The sequence below is a fragment of the Lampetra planeri genome, chromosome 51 (genome assembly GCF_965212315.1).
Source record: "Lampetra planeri chromosome 51, kcLamPlan1.2.h2, whole genome shotgun sequence".
In the NCBI taxonomy this organism is placed as follows: Eukaryota; Metazoa; Chordata; class Hyperoartia; order Petromyzontiformes; family Petromyzontidae; genus Lampetra; species Lampetra planeri.
Window position 1 is genome coordinate 160,810 of NC_136157.1, and position 18,782 is coordinate 179,591.

Consider the following 18,782-nt stretch of genomic DNA (forward strand, 5'->3'; position numbering starts at 1 on the left):
TGAAGAGGACGTGAAACTTTGATGAATTTACCTCAGAGTCGCGTGTTAATGCGTGCGCATATTTTTAACGGGAATTAAAAATGGCGTCCACCCCGCAGCGAAGTTGTTGCTACCCGTTGCCAGGGGCAACCGCCGTGGTCCGCGCCGGTCGGCGATATTAAATAAATAAAGATTTAAATAAATAATTAAAGAGAAATCGCACTAAATCGATAATCGGGCCGATTTAAAGTTTAGAGACGAAAAATCGGAAATGCCTAAGTTTACCGCGGGGCCGGGGGCGTGCCCACCTGCAAAATCTTATCTCGGCGAACCCCACGGTCCGAGGGCTACATCCCCCGCAAGGGAGCGTACGCAGACGGATGGACAGACAGACAGACAGACAAAAAATGAATTATATAGGTTAGATGCAGGCGTAAACGGCCTCGCGGATATGACGTCACGGGGTTAGGTCACGTGAGAGAGAGGGGTAAGTTATTAAGGGAGAGAACCGGAAGAGACGAGAGGAGAGTTTGGGAATAGAGACAGAGTGAGGCCACGCAGGGCGGAGAGTGGAGAGTGGCGAGATCGCCACACGGTGAGACTCGGCACCGTCAGCCAGCGGTGACCGAGCAAGGGAGGAACAGGGAGCAGCGGTGGAGCTGCAGTGAGAGCAGCCGGAGGACTGCACAAGGGAACCTGCAGCGGAGCTGCATCGGAGTGGAGAAAGGCTACGGGAGCGACGGCAGCTGTCGAGCTGCCAAGCGGGGAGGCTCTGAGCAAGGGCCGTGTGGGACAAGTGTAAAGAACCCAATAAAGGACAATGGAGACAGACACAGTGAAAGAGTCCTTTATTACATATATAAGAAGAAAGATATAAGATAGCATTCCAGACCCTGGGGGCATCAATTAGCACAGGCCCTTCCTCCAGTATTTGTACGGCAATAGGGAATGTGAAGCTGGTAAATGAGCGAAGATCTTAGGTCAAATTTGTTCTTTGAAACAGAGAGGAGATCCAGCAGGTAATCTGCGGATTTTTTTGTAAGTACATCATGAATAAATAAGATCTGATGCACAAGCCGTCGAACATTGAGAGATGTTAAGTTTGACCCAATGTAAAGATCACACTGGTGAGTCCTATATGGGCAGTTCAATGCAAACCTTAAGGCCGAGTGATACATTGAGTTAAGCTTCTTCAGTACAGTACTTGGGGCTGATTTATACACGATGTCACAGTAATCAAGTAGAGGCAGTATGGTAGCTTTTATCAATTCCAAACGGAACATAGGGGGGAAGCAGTGCTTGTGTCGATACAGAAAACCAATTTTTATTTTTGTCTTTTTATCAATGTGATCTTCAAAATTCAGTTTTGAATCAAGAATGTATAAGGTAATATATACTATCGTAATTGTATAGTGAATATATAGCAGTGTGGTATACAGTAGGGTGGGTAGAATAATACATATTGTAATATTACAATATGGTATATAGTAATGCAGTATGCCATTTAATTTTGGGTTTGTCTATGGCAGTATATAGTACGGGGTAGATCCGTGTGATGTAAGGAAAAAGTTTAGCTGGAGGCATATTATATTTTCTGCGACATAGAATTGTAATGTATGACTCACTGTTAGTAGCTCAGCTTATTGGAGAGTATATTTAGTATATTGATGATATTGATGTAGTTTATATTTTAGTTTTTTACGTGGTGGTTTGGCTGCTGCAGCTCCTTACTATTGAAAATTCCTTCCCTTTATTACTGCTAACCCTACCTCCTTCCTTTGTAGCTGCTAATCCTACATAATGCACGGGCATAATGACTTTGAGACCCCCCCCCCACCTCCTACGCATTCCACAAGTAGTGACTAATCTCATATCTGCATTTTCCATAAATATACTAAATTCCTCTGTTGATATGCAAATTCCTTTGTCAAGGCGCCCTGACTCCCTTAACCCAGCTTAAATATACGCTGCCAAGCTTGGTGGTGTTCATTCAGATGCTGTCTTTCCGACAGACCTGTTCTTCACCTGAGGACGGCTGCTTGCGTTGTGGCCGAAACGTCGTGAGAAATGTATTTTATTATGTTTTATTTTTATTATTTTATTATTTCCCTTCTACGTGACTTTACCGAAAGAACCAAGAAGACAGTTGTATTGTGTTTTATTGTAATTATGCTACGTTAGTAATCAGTTAGTGTTTACACCATTGGAACCTCATTTGCCAGTAAAAATATGATAATAGTTTTTTTACCTTTCTAACTGGCAACAAAACTGACACCTTTTTACAAGGAGTCATGTTTACATATTATGACCGCAGGTATTGTGGTCTATGTAAACATGACTCGAAAAAGGTCATAATGCAAACAAAAAACATAACTCTGATAATGTGCACATTGTGGTCTATGTAAACATGACTCCTTGTAAAAAGGTGTCAGTTTTGTTGCCAGATAGAAGGGTAAAAAAACAATTATCAGTTAGTGTGTGTTTCCCCTATAAGGAATTGTAATGTATCTTATTTAATAATACGCTTCCAGGCCGCACTGAGCCTGTAGCTGTCTGAGCGATTAAAGTTATTTCTGTTTCTCTCAATGTCAATGGATTCTCTAATTAGTATTTGCCAGTAGTAACTAGTTTTACACAACACTTCAACGTTATTAAAATCAATTGAGTGTCCCTGTTGGCAAGCATGTTCTGCCACTGCCGACAGTTGTTTGCGATAGTTTAATATTTCTCTGGTGTTCTTTTAGTCTTACACTAATGTTACGCCCCGTCTGTCCAATATAGCATTTGCCACATAAACAATTAATCCGATATACACCTTCTGTTGATAATTTAGGTAATTCGTCTTTAGTGCAAGTTACTAGTTTTTGAATGTTGTGTACTGTACCAAATCTTACTGTAATGTTTTGCTTTTGCAAAACACAGGCTAATTTGTCAGTTACTCCTGAGATATATGGTATTTTAATTGTTTTAACAATCTGATCGCTTTCAGCAGTGTTGCTTTGCAATCGTGATTTGGCATTTAGTGCTCTGTTAATTTGAGCATTATTGTAGCCATTCTGTCTTAGTGCTTCTTCAACATGTTTAATCTCTCTCACTTGACTTTCACCATCTGACACTGTTTTAGCCCGATGTATGAGCGTCTTGATAAAAGAGGATTTCTGAGCTGGGTGATGATGCGTATCTGCATTCAGATAGGCATCAGTGTGTGTTTGCTTTATGTAAACGCTGTGTGTTATTTTACCATTTAGGCCATGTCCAAGTAAATATCCAGGAACGGGAGTGTTTTATTCACCTCCATTTCCATGGTGAACTGAATGGCCGGGTTTTGTGCATTGAGATGATTTAGAAAATGGTTAAGTGTATCTTTACCATGTGGCCAGACAACCAAAGTGTCATCCACATATCTAAACCAAAAGGATGGTTTTAATGTGCTCGAGGCAAGTGCTTTGGTTTTCCATGTACAAATTTGCTATAGCAGGAGATAAAGAAGAGCACATTGCTGCTCCCTCCCTTTGTTTAAAGAAATCGCCTCTCCATAAGAAGTGTTATTTAAACAATGGTCAGCGAGTTTCGGAATATCTTTTGGTAAACCTGTATTCTTTACCAGTGTATCAAGTAATTTAAGCGACTCGCTCACTGGATCCTTAGTGAATAGCGAAATAACATCAAAACTCACCAAAATATCATTAGGGTTAAGTTTAATATCTTTGATCACATTCACAAGATGTTCTGAATTTCTTATGAATGAAGATGTCCTACCGATGTAGGGCTGTATTTGTTTAGTTATATATTTAGCTAATTTATATGTGGTAGAGCCAATTGTACTGACTATTGGTCGTAATGGGATGCTGATTTTACGAATCTTTGGTAGCCCATACAGTTTAGGTGGTTTTGAAGCCCTTGGCTTAATTAGGAATTGCTCATTTTTCGGGATTAATGAATTTGCAATGATTGCAGTAGTCTTACGTTCCAAAGTATTAGTTGGATCTCGTTTAATTTAAATGTAGGTACTTTCTTCTAATAAATCTTTAATTTTATTATCATAATCGGATCGTGACATCACTACCGTTGTGCGGCCCTTATCAGCTGCCAGGATTTGAATATCTTTATTTAGACGAAGCTCTCTTAAGGCTTTTGCCTCGTTCGAGCTAATGTTTACTTTTGGTACTTTACTATCCTCAATTATTTTGGCAACCTCGTGTCTAGTCATCTCTGCCTCATTATGCGGAAGGAGTCTTACTGCTGATTCTACCTCAGCAATTATCTCATCCACTGGAATTGTGCGTGGGGTAACGGCAAAGTTAAGGCTTTTAGAAAGGACAGAAATCATGTCAGTGGTTAAATCAGTGTTAGTCAAGTTCATTACGGTTTTGTTTTTAAATTGTCGTTTTTAGTAGGGATTTGTTGATTATGAATAATATTGGTCGCACAAGCCTGCGTGTTAAACAAATTGAGTTGTACCTGCGGTAGCAGTTACATTGGGGAAACGAAACGACATGTCTCGGAGCATGTTCGCGAACACAAGGCAGATCTGAAACATGACGTAACCAATATCTCTGCCGTAGCTGACCATTGTTATAATGCTGTGAACTCGCATATTGTTTTTTCTGAGACCAAGGTACTCTGCAAATCTTCGGGCTACTATCAAAGGTTTGTTCATGAAGCCATCCAGATATATAAACAGACAAAACTTCAACCGAGAAGATGGATACAAATTGAACAATCATTGGAAGGATGTTATCAACCAGGTAATGCCTGACCTTGTTGTTTCCATCATACCTGCTGGTTTACTGCTAGCCCCGCCCACGTCCCCCCCCCCAACCTCATGTCCTCTTCTCCTAGCACTCACGTGTGGTGCACATCCTGCTGCTGATGCAGCTGTTGCACGGGGGGGAGCCGCAAGGAGAGGACGTCGACGCTGTACACCACCTTCAAAGAGAGAGTGCTGGAGCCGCGGGGGGAGCCGCCGTCGTTGCTGCTGCCGGGGCATGAGCACTCCCGCCCCTGGCTCGATTGCGAGACACCGGAGCTGTTCACAAGAGGAGGCTGCGCTCACCGTTCAAGATTCTTCGAGGCGTCTCACGTTGCCACCCTGCCGTCCCCCGCTCTTCACAGCTTGTCAGGCGAAGCATGACACGGCGCACACCGGCCCCTGTTGACACTTCATTCATCTTGCGTGCGCCGGGTTGTGAGTTCGTGTTATTTTTTTTTATTGTTTTCCCGCCGGGTTGCGGGGCATAAGTTGGCTTTCGATAAGTTGCGTCTGTCCGTGACGTTCGTGTCGGGTGTCCGCATGTAACATTGTTGTTAATTGCGGTGTCAGGATCGTAGTCTTAAGGAGCCAGTTAATGATTAATTCGGCTATGTGAGGGTCTCCAGCTCCGTTAATATCCCGTGGGTTGCCGTGTTAATGATTCGTCTTGTGACATTTGGTTTGTTGCCGTTGCGGAGTCGCGATTGTTGTTGTGTATACTGTATAGAGCTTCGCTCGTGAGTGTTGTTAATGTGTGTCTGTGAGAAACATTTCTCCTGATTGTTAACAATGTATGGTTTGTATGGAGCTTTGTTCACCTGAGGACCGCGGAGATGCGGTTTGCACCTGCGGCCGCCATTTTGGTGTGGGCGCGTGAGGAAGTTAAAATGCGCCATCATGCGTGCGACCACTATTTCGGCCAATTTTCACTCCAAACTATTTTCTTTAACTAAAATGCAGATCCTGGGGGCGTCCCTGAAGCACAGCTTCTTCGCCCCAGGACAAGGGTTGGCTCTGACGCATGACGTCTTGACCCAGGATGTCAGATGACATCCTAATTAGGGTGTGAATGCGTGAGCGCTAGGCAGTTGCTGCCTTCGCTCTATCACCACCTAGTGGAAGGAACGGTGGCTGGGGGGTCGGGGAACCCCGCCATCTGTGTTGCATGGGTGAAGGTGTACATACAGTGGTATCCTGGAGATCGAACTTAATTCATTCCAGATGGCCATTCTAACACTGATTGTTCGAACACCGATTTGTTCGGGTTCTGGTGCGTTCCATCTCCGAGGTTCTACTGTATTTGGGTTCATCGCCGTGTTAGTTGTGCATCCAACGCATCTGAATTTGTGTATTTTAGTTTATTTCTCTTCTCTTGCGCTGGCCGGAATCCCCTCATCCCCACTGCGCAGGGGCCGGGTGACTGTCGTGTGCGCCAAGCAAGGCCGAACGGGTTGTGATGGCGCGAGCGATGCCCTGCCTTTATGTGCGCCTGCAGAACCCCCGCCAGTAATGCCACCAGCGGCGCCTCACCCGGCGGATGTGTCGGCGAATTTGACACTGGCCAGAACACCGCCAATTCCGACGTCCGACGCCGCGCGGAGGAGCGGGCCGGCGTCATGCACACGCTCATGGGTCGTGCGGATGCGGTGACGGCTAGTGGGGTCGTTTCTTCGTCTCCCGCCTTCCTCGGACACTTTACAGTGTCCCATGTGGGGACTGTCTCCAAAATGTGTCCAGTAACGTGCTGCCCTAGTCTTGGGTTGTGTGCCGGTCTTCTCTTCAAACACGTCACTTACGGTGACGTGAGCAGGGTCGTCGTGAGAGTCTGAGAACGTGAGAGGATGGAAGTTGGGACCCAGGGTAGGGGAAATTAGCACCAGGCTAGGGGGTGCTGCTTTACCCTGTCAGCCGAGGTTGGTTAAGCCCTCGGCTTGGCGATGAGGGAAAAGCCCAGATAGCCGGTGTGCTAGGGAGCCCAGTACCCTACTCCTGGGGAGATGTATATTAGCCCTAAACAGTAATAGGCATAAGCCCTTAATAAACCCTTGGCGTAAGCCCTAAGAAAATCTGCCTCCGAGTTGCCATTCATGCCTCAACATCTATATAACCTCTTGCCACGGCAGCTCTCCCGCCGACTTCAGCATTTTCTTGCTGTGGTTGCCCCACCTGATGAAGTTTGCTTGTGTTGCGATCGAAATGTTGCGATTTTATTTATTTTATTTTTACCTACGTGACTTTACCGAAAGAACCAAAGAGTATGGATTCCTGCAGTCATGAAAGCTTCAAATCAAGATAGCTGCCATCATTAAGGTCCTAAATTTTGTTGTTGTAAGTGGTTTTATCCTTGTCGGCTGAGAGGATAACAATGTCATCTGGATTTTTTTATTTAGAGAGTTCAAAATGCTCGTCCTTGCTGATGTTGCTAATGGGTTTCTTAGCGTATTTGAGGATAGCAGCGATTTCAGATCTAGCAACGTCTGCCTGGATGTCTCCCAAGCCTTTGAGGGCTACCTCGACCTGGGAAATTATATCATCCACTGGGATATGTTTAGGGGTGACTGCGAAATTCAACCCTTTAGCTAGTACCGATTTTAGGCTGTCGAAAATTGGGATGTTACTCTGATTGATGACAATCTTGTTAACATCTAACTTTTTAACGTGTGGCTCTGGCTTCTTTTTTGACAGGAGGTTGAATTTAACGATCAAGTTAAATTTACATTTGGTTGACATTGAAGTAGCAGAAGAGACTGTCATGTTATCTACATGGTCCCAATCAGAAGTGGACATTTTATCTGTTAATTTTAAGGGTAATTGTAAGAGAGTTGTCTAAATTATCAAGTTCAAATCGGAGCAATCTTATTCTCTCTGAGATTAGTGATAGGCTAGCTTTGAACAAGATCCGTTTAGCGTTAGTTGAAGTGATAGCAGCAGATTTGAGTGTAAATGCGATCGGTATTACCTTGCTATCGCGGCATCTCTTGAGAAAGGTTAGTGACTCGATCAGGTGAGCCTTCTTGTCTCGCAGTCTGTTAAAAGCTCTAACAGATGTGTGGAAACCCTCTCCGTAGAGGCGGTTCAATCTTGATTTGAAGCTTTCATGACTGCAGGAATCCATACTCTTTGGTTCTTTCGGTAAAGTCACGTAGGTATAAAATAAAATAGATCACAACGTTTCGATCGCAACACAAGCGGTCGTCCTCAGGCGGAAAATATATAATCCAGCAGTGGAACTGCTGAACTAGCGAGAGAGCAGTTACAACAAGGTTATATATGTGGCGATGGGCAAGCAAGCGGGGTCCGAGCTGGGGTACAAACTGAGCAATCATTGGAAGGACGTTATTAACCAGGTAAAGTCTTAACTGACTGTGATGTTTCCATCCTATCTGCCTATGTCAGCTGTTATTTCTGACTCTGTGTGTCTCTCTCTATGTCTCTCTCTTAGATCTCTCACATGTCCCTTGGATTGCACTCTCATGCTCACATGTCCTTTGGATTGCACTCTCATGCTCACATGTCCTTTGGATTGCACTTCTCATGCTCACATGTCCCTTGGATTGTACTCTCATGCTCACATGTCTTTTGGATTGCACCTCTCAGGCTCACATGCCCTTTGGATTGCACTCTCATGTTCACGTCCTTTGGATTGCACTCTCATGGTGCTAATCTCTTATTAACACTGCTGTTGTGCGCATATGCGGGCATGATACTCTTATGCAGCGACGGAAGCTCATTCATGCTAATCTTCCTCCCTAATCCCTCTCTCCCTAATCTCCGCCATTAACACAACTGACGTGCTTACGTCCGTGGATGGAATTCCTTTCCAGCTCAGACCCCGCTTGCTTGCCCATTGCCACATATATAACCTTGTTGTAACTGCTCTCTCGCTGGTTCAGCAGTTCCACTGCTGGATTATATTTTTTCCGCCTGAGGACGACCGCTTGTGTTGCGATCGAAACGTCGTGATTTATTTTATTTTATAACTAAGTGACTTTACCAAAAGAACCAAAGAGTATGGATTCCTGCAGTCACGAAAGCTTCAAATCAACTTTACAGGTATATTTAATTTTTTTTATACTGCTACTGATATTCCTGCTGTTATGGAGTGACTCATGCAGCCAGCTATGGCTGAACAGTTTGGTCGTATATGTTATGTATATCGTCTATTGTTAAATTTGAATCACAGTTCCTATGATCATGAAGGGCACTCACTGTTGGGCAGTTGGAGGCAGTCGCCCTCCAGTTACAGCGCAGGGTGAAGGAGAGACGCTCACGAGTGGAGGCGACCGGCGGATAAAACGCTGCAAGTTGGCACAGTAGGGGGCACTGGTGTGGCATCTGCAAGTCGTCTCAGTTAGTCAACCTATAGTACCTGGGCCTGTCCCGTAGCCTGTCAACGCACCTTCCACACTTCACATGGCCTCAAGGTGCACCTACCTTGGCACAAGCGCCAAAGTGACGTTACTGCCACTTAGGGGCCATCCATAAATGACGTCACGCGATTTTGGACGATTTTTGACCCCCCCCCCCCCCCCACTAGTCACACGGCGTCACAAAAAGTCAGACCCCCCTCAAATATAATGTCACAAAGCTCTGCCCCCCCCCCCAAAATAAAACATGCTTCAAATCGCTTTAAACTATTGTCATTGTAGTGCGTATTTAATGTGGCGCTGCACTCTGATGTTGTAGAAAACATTTATTTTAAAACATTTAATTAAGTATAACGTGTTGTCTATATTTATTTTAAGTTGCGCATTTTGATGTGACGACACATTTCTCAAACCCCCCCCCCCCTCGTCACAAATGTCTGACCCCCCCTAGGTGCGTGACGTCATTTATGGACGGCCCCTTCGTGGCGAGCGGCAGCTATTGGAGCGTGTGTTCTCGACCTGTACTGCAGTGTGTGCAATTGTGTTTAAGTGAGCGAGTGTAAACGGTATTGGTCAATCATCTCAATCAGCTGAAGATCACTCACCTGGGATCATAGAGCAGCAACATCGCCCCCCTACTTGGCACGACCCTCCTGACAAAGTCTTGAGGGTCAGCGATGCTCTCTTGGGTAAACAAGCGGAATCATCGTGAGCACATCGCTGCTGAACCCCAGTCTCCTGTCTCGGTGTCTCCTGGCGGCGCGGCGGAGGATGGTTGATGAGGTGGATGAGGAGGTGGTGCTTGACCATGAGGATGTGGAGGGCACGGGGAGATCGGGGATGGCGACGCGCCGCCTTGAGAGATGCGACGGCCGTGTCAAGGAGGGGGGTTAGTCAGTGAGATACTCGACCAATCAATCAACCACACACAGCAATAGCTGCCGCTCGCCACTAAGTGGCGGTGACGTCGTCATGGCGCTAGTGCCTGGCAAAGTGTACCGAGGCCACGTAAAGTGTCGAAGCCTCGATGACAGGTCACGAGACAGACCCAGGTGCCATGGGATGACTGATTGAGATGACTGGCTGATGCACCAACTGTGCCAACTTCAAGCATTGTATCCACAACGTTACGGTTGCACCTCGCTGTCGACTCAAGTCCCGAATGCCCCTTCTGGGTTCGCTGTTGCTGGTATCATCATCCTTGAAGCTCGCCCCGATCCCGAACAACCGCGAACGGACGAAATAACAAATCCCTCCTCATTCGAGACCTAAACATCATCGCACCTCCTGGCTTTGTAACGTCGGTAAGTCCCCGTCGACGAATGCAGTGGACGCGTTCCACGGTAAGCGCCGCGCCGAGCGCCTAACAACGTCGCTATGAATACTTTACTGCCGATACAGTGCGGCCAGGTGCACTGTACTACGCACACGCCGCTGTTAGCCGGCACCGCCGCGTTACTGCATCTATACGCGTTTCTGTATCACTCCGCTCAGGCGCGCAGCTCAAGGAAGTAGTTCGTCGTCGACCGCTCGAGAGCGGCGTTGTAACAAACGGGCGCGTGCCGCCTTCATCACGTGGCGCGTTCTGGGTTGTGCCAAAAGTGTTCCCGAATGAAGGAAGAGCAGCGGCAAGGCACCGCTGCTGCTGGGACTGCTGCTGCTGCTGGAACTGCTGCTGCTGCTGCTGGGAATGCTGCTGCTGCTGGGAATGCTGCTGCTGCTGGGAATGCTGCTGCTGCTGGGAATGCTGCTGCTGCTGCTGCTGGGAATGCTGCTGCTGCTGCTGCTGGGAATGCTGCTGCTGCTGCTGGGAATGCTGCTGCTGCTGCTGCTGGGAATGCTGCTGCTGCTGCTGCTGCTGGGAATGCTGCTGCTGCTGCTGGGAATGCTGCTGCTGCTGGGAATGCTGCTGCTGCTGGGAATGCTGCTGCTGCTGCTGGGAATGCTGCTGCTGCTGCTGGGAATGCTGCTGCTGCTGGGAATGCTGCTGCTGCTGCTGGGAATGCTGCTGCTGCTGCTGGGAATGCTGCTGCTGCTGATGGGAATGCTGCTGCTGCTGCTGCTGGGAATGCTGCTGCTGCTGCTGGGAATGCTGCTGCTGCTGCGGGGAATGCTGCTGCTGCTGCTGGGAATGCTGCTGCTGCTGGGAATGCTGCTGCTGCTGGGAATGCTGCTGCTGCTGCTGGGAATGCTGCTGCTGCTGCTGCTGCTGGGAATGCTGCTGCTGCTGCTGGGAATGCTGCTGCTGCTGGGAATGCTGCTGCTGCTGCTGGGAATGCTGCTGCTGCTGCTGCTGCTGCTGGGAATGCTGCTGCTGCTGCTGCTGGGAATGCTGCTGCTGCTGCTGCTGGGAATGCTGCTGCTGCTGGGAATGCTGCTGCTGCTGCTGGGAATGCTGCTGCTGCTGCTGGGAATGCTGCTGCTGCTGCTGCTGGGAATGCTGCTGCTGCTGCTGCTGGGAATGCTGCTGCTGCTGCTGGGAATGCTGCTGCTGCTGCTGCTGGGAATGCTGCTGCTGCTGCTGCTGGGAATGCTGCTGCTGCTGCTGCTGGGAATGCTGCTGCTGCTGCTGGGAATGCTGCTGCTGCTGCTGGGAATGCTGCTACTGCTGGGAATGCTGCTGCTGCTGGGAATGCTGCTGCTGCTGCTGCTGGGAATGCTGCTGCTGCTGCTGGGAATGCTGCTGCTGCTGCTGGGAATGCTGCTGCTGCTGGGAATGCTGCTGCTGCTGCTGCTGGGAATGCTGCTGCTGCTGCTGGGAATGCTGCTGCTGCTGGGAATGCTGCTGCTGCTGCTGGGAATGCTGCTGCTGCTGGGAATGCTGCTGCTGCTGCTGGGAATGCTGCTGCTGCTGCTGGGAATGCTGCTGCTGCTGCTGCTGGGAATGCTGCTGCTGCTGCTGGGAATGCTGCTGCTGCTGCTGGGAATGCTGCTGCTGCTGCTGGGAATGCTGCTGCTGCTGCTGGGAATGCTGCTGCTGCTGCTGGGAATGCTGCTGCTGCTGGGAATGCTGCTGCTGCTGGGAATGCTGCTGCTGCTGCTGCTGCTGGAAATGCTGCTGCTGCTGCTGCTGCTGGGAATGCTGCTGCTGCTGCTGGGAATGCTGCTGCTGCTGCTGGGAATGCTGCTGCTGCTGGGAATGCTGCTGCTGCTGCTGGGAATGCTGCTGCTGCTGCTGGGAATGCTGCTGCTGCTGCTGGGAATGCTGCTGCTGCTGCTGCTGGGAATGCTGCTGCTGGGAATGCTGCTGCTGCTGGGAATGCTGCTGCTGCTGCTGCTGGGAATGCTGCTGCTGCTGGGAATGCTGCTGCTGCTGCTGGGAATGCTGCTGCTGCTGCTGGGAATGCTGCTGCTGCTGCTGGGAATGCTGCTGCTGCTGCTGCTGGGAATGCTGCTGCTGCTGCTGCTGGGAATGCTGCTGCTGCTGCTGCTGGGAATGCTGCTGCTGCTGCTGCTGCTGGGAATGCTGCTGCTGCTGCTGGGAATGCTGCTGCTGCTGCTGGGAATGCTGCTGCTGCTGCTGGGAATGCTGCTGCTGCTGGGAATGCTGCTGCTGGGAATGCTGCTGCTGCTGCTGGGAATGCTGCTGCTGCTGCTGGGAATGCTGCTGCTGCTGCTGCTGGGAATGCTGCTGCTGCTGCTGCTGCTGGGAATGCTGCTGCTGCTGGGAATGCTGCTGCTGCTGCTGGGAATGCTGCTGCTGCTGCTGGGAATGCTGCTGCTGCTGGGAATGCTGCTGCTGCTGCTGGGAATGCTGCTGCTGCTGGGAATGCTGCTGCTGCTGCTGGGAATGCTGCTGCTGCTGCTGGGAATGCTGCTGCTGCTGCTGGGAATGCTGCTGCTGCTGGGAATGCTGCTGCTGCTGCTGGGAATGCTGCTGCTGCTGCTGGGAATGCTGCTGCTGCTGGGAATGCTGCTGCTGCTGCTGCTGGGAATGCTGCTGCTGCTGCTGGGAATGCTGCTGCTGCTGCTGGGAATGCTGCTGCTGCTGGGAATGCTGCTGCTGCTGCTGGGAATGCTGCTGCTGCTGCTGGGAATGCTGCTGCTGCTGCTGGGAATGCTGCTGCTGCTGCTGGGAATGCTGCTGCTGCTGCTGGGAATGCTGCTGCTGCTGGGAATGCTGCTGCTGCTGCTGGGAATGCTGCTGCTGCTGCTGGGAATGCTGCTGCTGCTGGGAATGCTGCTGCTGCTGCTGGGAATGCTGCTGCTGCTGGGAATGCTGCTGCTGCTGCTGCTGGGAATGCTGCTGCTGCTGCTGGGAATGCTGCTGCTGCTGCTGGGAATGCTGCTGCTGCTGGGAATGCTGCTGCTGCTGCTGGGAATGCTGCTGCTGCTGCTGGGAATGCTGCTGCTGCTGCTGCTGCTGGGAATGCTGCTGCTGCTGGGAATGCTGCTGCTGCTGCTGGGAATGCTCCTGCTGCTGATGCTGGGAATGCTGCTGCTGCTGCTGCTGCTGGGAATGCTGCTGCTGCTGCTGGGAATGCTGCTGCTGCTGCTGCTGGGAATGCTGCTGCTGCTGCTGGGAATGCTGCTGCTGCTGCTGCTGCTGGGAATGCTGCTGCTGCTGCTGGGAATGCTGCTGCTGCTGCTGCTGGGAATGCTGCTGCTGCTGCTGGGAATGCTGCTGCTGCTGCTGCTGGGAATGCTGCTGCTGCTGCTGCTGGGAATGCTGCTGCTGCTGCTGGGAATGCTGCTGCTGCTGCTGGGAATGCTGCTGCTGCTGCTGGGAATGCTGCTGCTGCTGCTGGGAATGCTGCTGCTGCTGCTGGGAATGCTGCTGCTGGGAATGCTGCTGCTGCTGGGAATGCTGCTGCTGCTGCTGCTGCTGCTGGGAATGCTGCTGCTGCTGGGAATGCTGCTGCTGCTGCTGGGAATGCTGCTGCTGCTGCTGGGAATGCTGCTGCTGCTGCTGCTGGGAATGCTGCTGCTGCTGCTGCTGGGAATGCTGCTGCTGCTGCTGGGAATGCTGCTGCTGCTGCTGGGAATGCTGCTGCTGCTGCTGGGAATGCTGCTGCTGCTGCTGCTGGGAATGCTGCTGCTGCTGCTGCTGGGAATGCTGCTGCTGCTGCTGGGAATGCTGCTGCTGCTGCTGGGAATGCTGCTGCTGCTGGGAATGCTGCTGCTGGGAATGCTGCTGCTGCTGCTGGGAATGCTGCTGCTGCTGCTGCTGGGAATGCTGCTGCTGCTGCTGCAACATCGCCCCCCTACTTGGCACGACCCTCCTGACAAAGTCTTGAGGGTCAGCGATGCTCTCTTGGGTAAACAAGCGGAATCATCGTGAGCACATCGCTCCTGAACCCCAGTCTCCTGTCTCGGTGTCTCCTGGCGGCGCGGCGGAGGATGGTTGATGAGGTGGATGAGGAGGTGGTGCTTGACCATGAGGATGTGGAGGGCACGGGGAGATCGGGGATGGCGACGCGCCGCCTTGAGAGATGCGACGGCCGTGTCAAGGAGGGGGGTTAGTCAGTGAGATACTCGACCAATCAATCAACCACACACAGCAATAGCTGCCGCTCGCCACTAAGTGGCGGTGACGTCGTCATGGCGCTAGTGCCTGGCAAAGTGTACCGAGGCCACGTAAAGTGTCGAAGCCTCGATGACAGGTCACGAGACAGACCCAGGTGCCATGGGATGACTGATTGAGATGACTGGCTGATGCACCAACTGTGCCAACTTCAAGCATTGTATCCACAACGTTACGGTTGCACCTCGCTGTCGACTCAAGTCCCGAATGCCCCTTCTGGGTTCGCTGTTGCTGGTATCATCATCCTTGAAGCTCGCCCCGATCCCGAACAACCACGAACGGACGAAATAACAAATCCCTCCTCATTCGAGACCTAAACATCATCGCACCTCCTGGCTTTGTAACGTCGGTAAGTCCCCGTCGAATGCAGTGGACGCGTTCCACGGTAAGCGCCGCGCCGAGCGCCTAACAACGTCGCTATGAATACTTTACTGCCGATACAGTGCGGCCAGGTGCACTGTACTACGCACACGCCGCTGTTAGCCGGCGCCGCCGCGTTACTGCATCTATCCGCGTTTCTGTATCACTCCGCTCAGGCGCGCAGCTCAAGGAAGTAGTTCGTCGTCGACCGCTCGAGAGCGGCGTTGTAACAAACGGGCGCGTGCCGCCTTCATCACGTGGCGCGTTCTGGGTTGTGCCAAAAGTGTTCCCGAATGAAGGAAGAGCAGCGGCAAGGCACCGCTGCTGCTGGGACTGCTGCTGCTGCTGGAACTGCTGCTGCTGCTGGAACTGCTGCTGCTGCTGGGAATGCTGCTGCTGCTGGGAATGCTGCTGCTGCTGGGAATGCTGCTGCTGCTGCTGGGAATGCTGCTGCTGGGAATGCTGCTGCTGCTGCTGCTGGGAATGCTGCTGCTGCTGCTGGGAATGCTGCTGCTGCTGCTGGGAATGCTGCTGCTGCTGCTGCTGGGAATGCTGCTGCTGCTGCTGCTGGGAATGCTGCTGCTGCTGCTGGGAATGCTGCTGCTGCTGGGAATGCTGCTGCTGCTGCTGGGAATGCTGCTGCTGGGAATGCTGCTGCTGCTGGGAATGCTGCTGCTGCTGCTGGGAATGCTGCTGCTGCTGCTGGGAATGCTGCTGCTGCTGCTGGGAATGCTGCTGCTGCTGCTGGGAATGCTGCTGCTGCTGCTGCTGGGAATGCTGCTGCTGCTGCTGGGAATGCTGCTGCTGGGAATGCTGCTGCTGCTGGGAATGCTGCTGCTGCTGCTGGGAATGCTGCTGCTGCTGGGAATGCTGCTGCTGCTGCTGCTGGGAATGCTGCTGCTGCTGCTGCTGCTGGGAATGCTGCTGCTGCTGCTGCTGCTGGGAATGCTGCTGCTGCTGGGAATGCTGCTGCTGCTGCTGGGAATGCTGCTGCTGCTGGGAATGCTGCTGCTGCTGCTGGGAATGCTGCTGCTGCTGCTGGGAATGCTGCTGCTGCTGCTGGGAATGCTGCTGCTGCTGCTGCTGGGAATGCTGCTGCTGCTGCTGGGAATGCTGCTGCTGCTGCTGGGAATGCTGCTGCTGCTGCTGGGAATGCTGCTGCTGCTGCTGGGAATGCTGCTGCTGCTGCTGCTGGGAATGCTGCTGCTGCTGCTGCTGGGAATGCTGCTGCTGCTGCTGCTGGGAATGCTGCTGCTGCTGGGAATGCTGCTGCTGCTGGGAATGCTGCTGCTGCTGCTGCTGGGAATGCTGCTGCTGCTGGGAATGCTGCTGCTGCTGCTGCTGGGAATGCTGCTGCTGCTGGGAATGCTGCTGCTGCTGCTGCTGCTGGGAATGCTGCTGCTGCTGGGAATGCTGCTGCTGCTGGGAATGCTGCTGCTGCTGCTGCTGCTGGGAATGCTGCTGCTGCTGGAAATGCTGCTGCTGCTGCTGGGAATGCTGCTGCTGCTGCTGGGAATGCTGCTGCTGCTGCTGGGAATGCTGCTGCTGCTGCTGGGAATGCTGCTGCTGCTGGGAATGCTGCTGCTGCTGCTGCTGGGAATGCTGCTGCTGCTGCTGGGAATGCTGCTGCTGCTGGGAATGCTGCTGCTGCTGCTGGGAATGCTGCTGCTGCTGCTGGGAATGCTGCTGCTGCTGGGAATGCTGCTGCTGCTGCTGCTGCTGGGAATGCTGCTGCTGGGAATGCTGCTGCTGCTGCTGCTGGGAATGCTGCTGCTGCTGCTGCTGGGAATTCTGCTGCTGCTGCTGGGAATGCTGCTGCTGCTGGGAATGCTGCTGCTGCTGCTGGGAATGCTGCTGCTGCTGGGAATGCTGCTGCTGCTGCTGCTGGGAATGCTGCTGCTGCTGCTGCTGGGAATGCTGCTGCTGGGAATGCTGCTGCTGCTGGGAATGCTGCTGCTGCTGCTGGGAATGCTGCTGCTGCTGCTGGGAATGCTGCTGCTGCTGCTGGGAATGCTGCTGCTGCTGCTGCTGCTGGGAATGCTGCTGCTGCTGCTGCTGCTGGGAATGCTGCTGCTGCTGGGAATGCTGCTGCTGCTGCTGGGAATGCTGCTGCTGCTGCTGCTGCTGGGAATGCTGCTGCTGCTGCTGCTGGGAATGCTGCTGCTGCTGCTGCTGCTGGGAATGCTGCTGCTGCTGCTGGGAATGCTGCTGCTGCTGCTGCTGCTGGGAATGCTGCTGCTGCTGCTGGGAATGCTGCTGCTGCTGCTGGGAATGCTGCTGCTGCTGCTGGGAATGCTGCTGCTGCTGCTGCTGGGAATGCTGCTGCTGCTGGGAATGCTGCTGCTGCTGCTGCTGGGAATGCTGCTGCTGCTGCTGCTGGGAATGCTGCTGCTGGGAATGCTGCTGCTGCTGGGAATGCTGCTGCTGCTGCTGCTGCTGGGAATGCTGCTGCTGCTGCTGCTGGGAATGCTGCTGCTGCTGGGAATGCTGCTGCTGCTGGGAATGCTGCTGCTGCTGCTGCTGGGAATGCTGCTGCTGCTGGGAATGCTGCTGCTGCTGCTGCTGGGAATGCTGCTGCTGCTGGGAATGCTGCTGCTGCTGCTGGGAATGCTGCTGCTGCTGCTGGGAATGCTGCTGCTGCTGCTGGGAATGCTGCTGCTGGGAATGCTGCTGCTGCTGCTGGTAATGCTGCTGCTGCTGCTGCTGCTGGGAATGCTGCTGCTGCTGCTGGGAATGCTGCTGCTGCTGCTGGGAATGCTGCTGCTGCTGCTGGGAATGCTGCTGCTGCTGCTGGGAATGCTGCTGCTGCTGGGAATGCTGCTGCTGCTGCTGCTGGGAATGCTGCTGCTGCTGGGAATGCTGCTGCTGCTGCTGGGAATGCTGCTGCTGCTGCTGCTGGGAATGCTGCTGCTGCTGCTGGGAATGCTGCTGCTGCTGGGAATGCTGCTGCTGCTGCTGGGAATGCTGCTGCTGCTGCTGGGAATGCTGCTGCTGCTGCTGGGAATGCTGCTGCTGCTGCTGCTGGGAATGCTGCTGCTGCTGCTGGGAATGCTCCTGCTGCTGATGCTGGGAATGCTGCTGCTGCTGCTGCTGCTGGGAATGCTGCTGCTGCTGCTGCTGCTGGGAATGCTGCTGCTGCTGCTGCTGCTGGGAATGCTGCTGCTGCTGCTGGGAATGCTGCTGCTGCTGCTGGGAATGCTGCTGCTGCTGCTGGGAATGCTGCTGCTGCTGCTGGGAATGCTGCTGCTGCTGGGAATGCTGCTGCTGCTGCTGCTGGGAATGCTGCTGCTGCTGCTGGGAATGCTGCTGCTGCTGGGAATGCTGCTGCTGGGAATGCTGCTGCTGCTGGGAATGCTGCTGCTGCTGGGAATGCTGCTGCTGCTGCTGCTGCTGGGAATGCTGCTGCTGCTGCTGCTGGGAATGCTGCTGCTGCTGCTGGGAATGCTGCTGCTGCTGCTGGGAATGCTGCTGCTGCTGCTGCTGGGAATGCTGCTGCTGCTGCTGGGAATGCTGCTGCTGCTGCTGCTGGGAATGCTGCTGCTGCTGCTGGGAATGCTGCTGCTGCTGCTGCTGCTGGGAATGCTGCTGCTGCTGCTGGGAATGCTGCTGCTGCTGCTGGGAATGCTGCTGCTGCTGCTGGGAATGCTGCTGCTGCTGCTGCTGGGAATGCTGCTGCTGCTGCTGGGAATGCTGCTGCTGCTGGGAATGCTGCTGCTGCTGCTGGGAATGCTGCTTCTGCTGCTGCTGCTGCTGGGAATGCTGCTGCTGCTGCTGGGAATGCTGCTGCTGCTGCTGGGAA

The 18,782-nt window shown here is 52.5% G+C and overlaps 1 long non-coding RNA gene across 2 annotated transcripts; it reads right to left on the reverse strand.

Moving 5' to 3' along the window:
• Positions 1 to 812: 812 nt before the first annotated feature.
• Positions 813 to 10,412, reverse strand: LOC144734508 (uncharacterized). Of its 2 annotated transcripts, XR_013588526.1 has the most exons (3): positions 9,705 to 10,412; positions 7,692 to 9,030; positions 813 to 6,557 (listed from the first exon to the last, which is right to left on the reverse strand). It is a non-coding gene; the product is annotated as an uncharacterized LOC144734508 (long non-coding RNA). The 2 variants fall into 2 exon arrangements; XR_013588525.1 differs by lacking the exon at positions 9,705 to 10,412 and having other exon boundaries at positions 7,692 to 9,230.
• Positions 10,413 to 18,782: the final 8,370 nt, after the last annotated feature.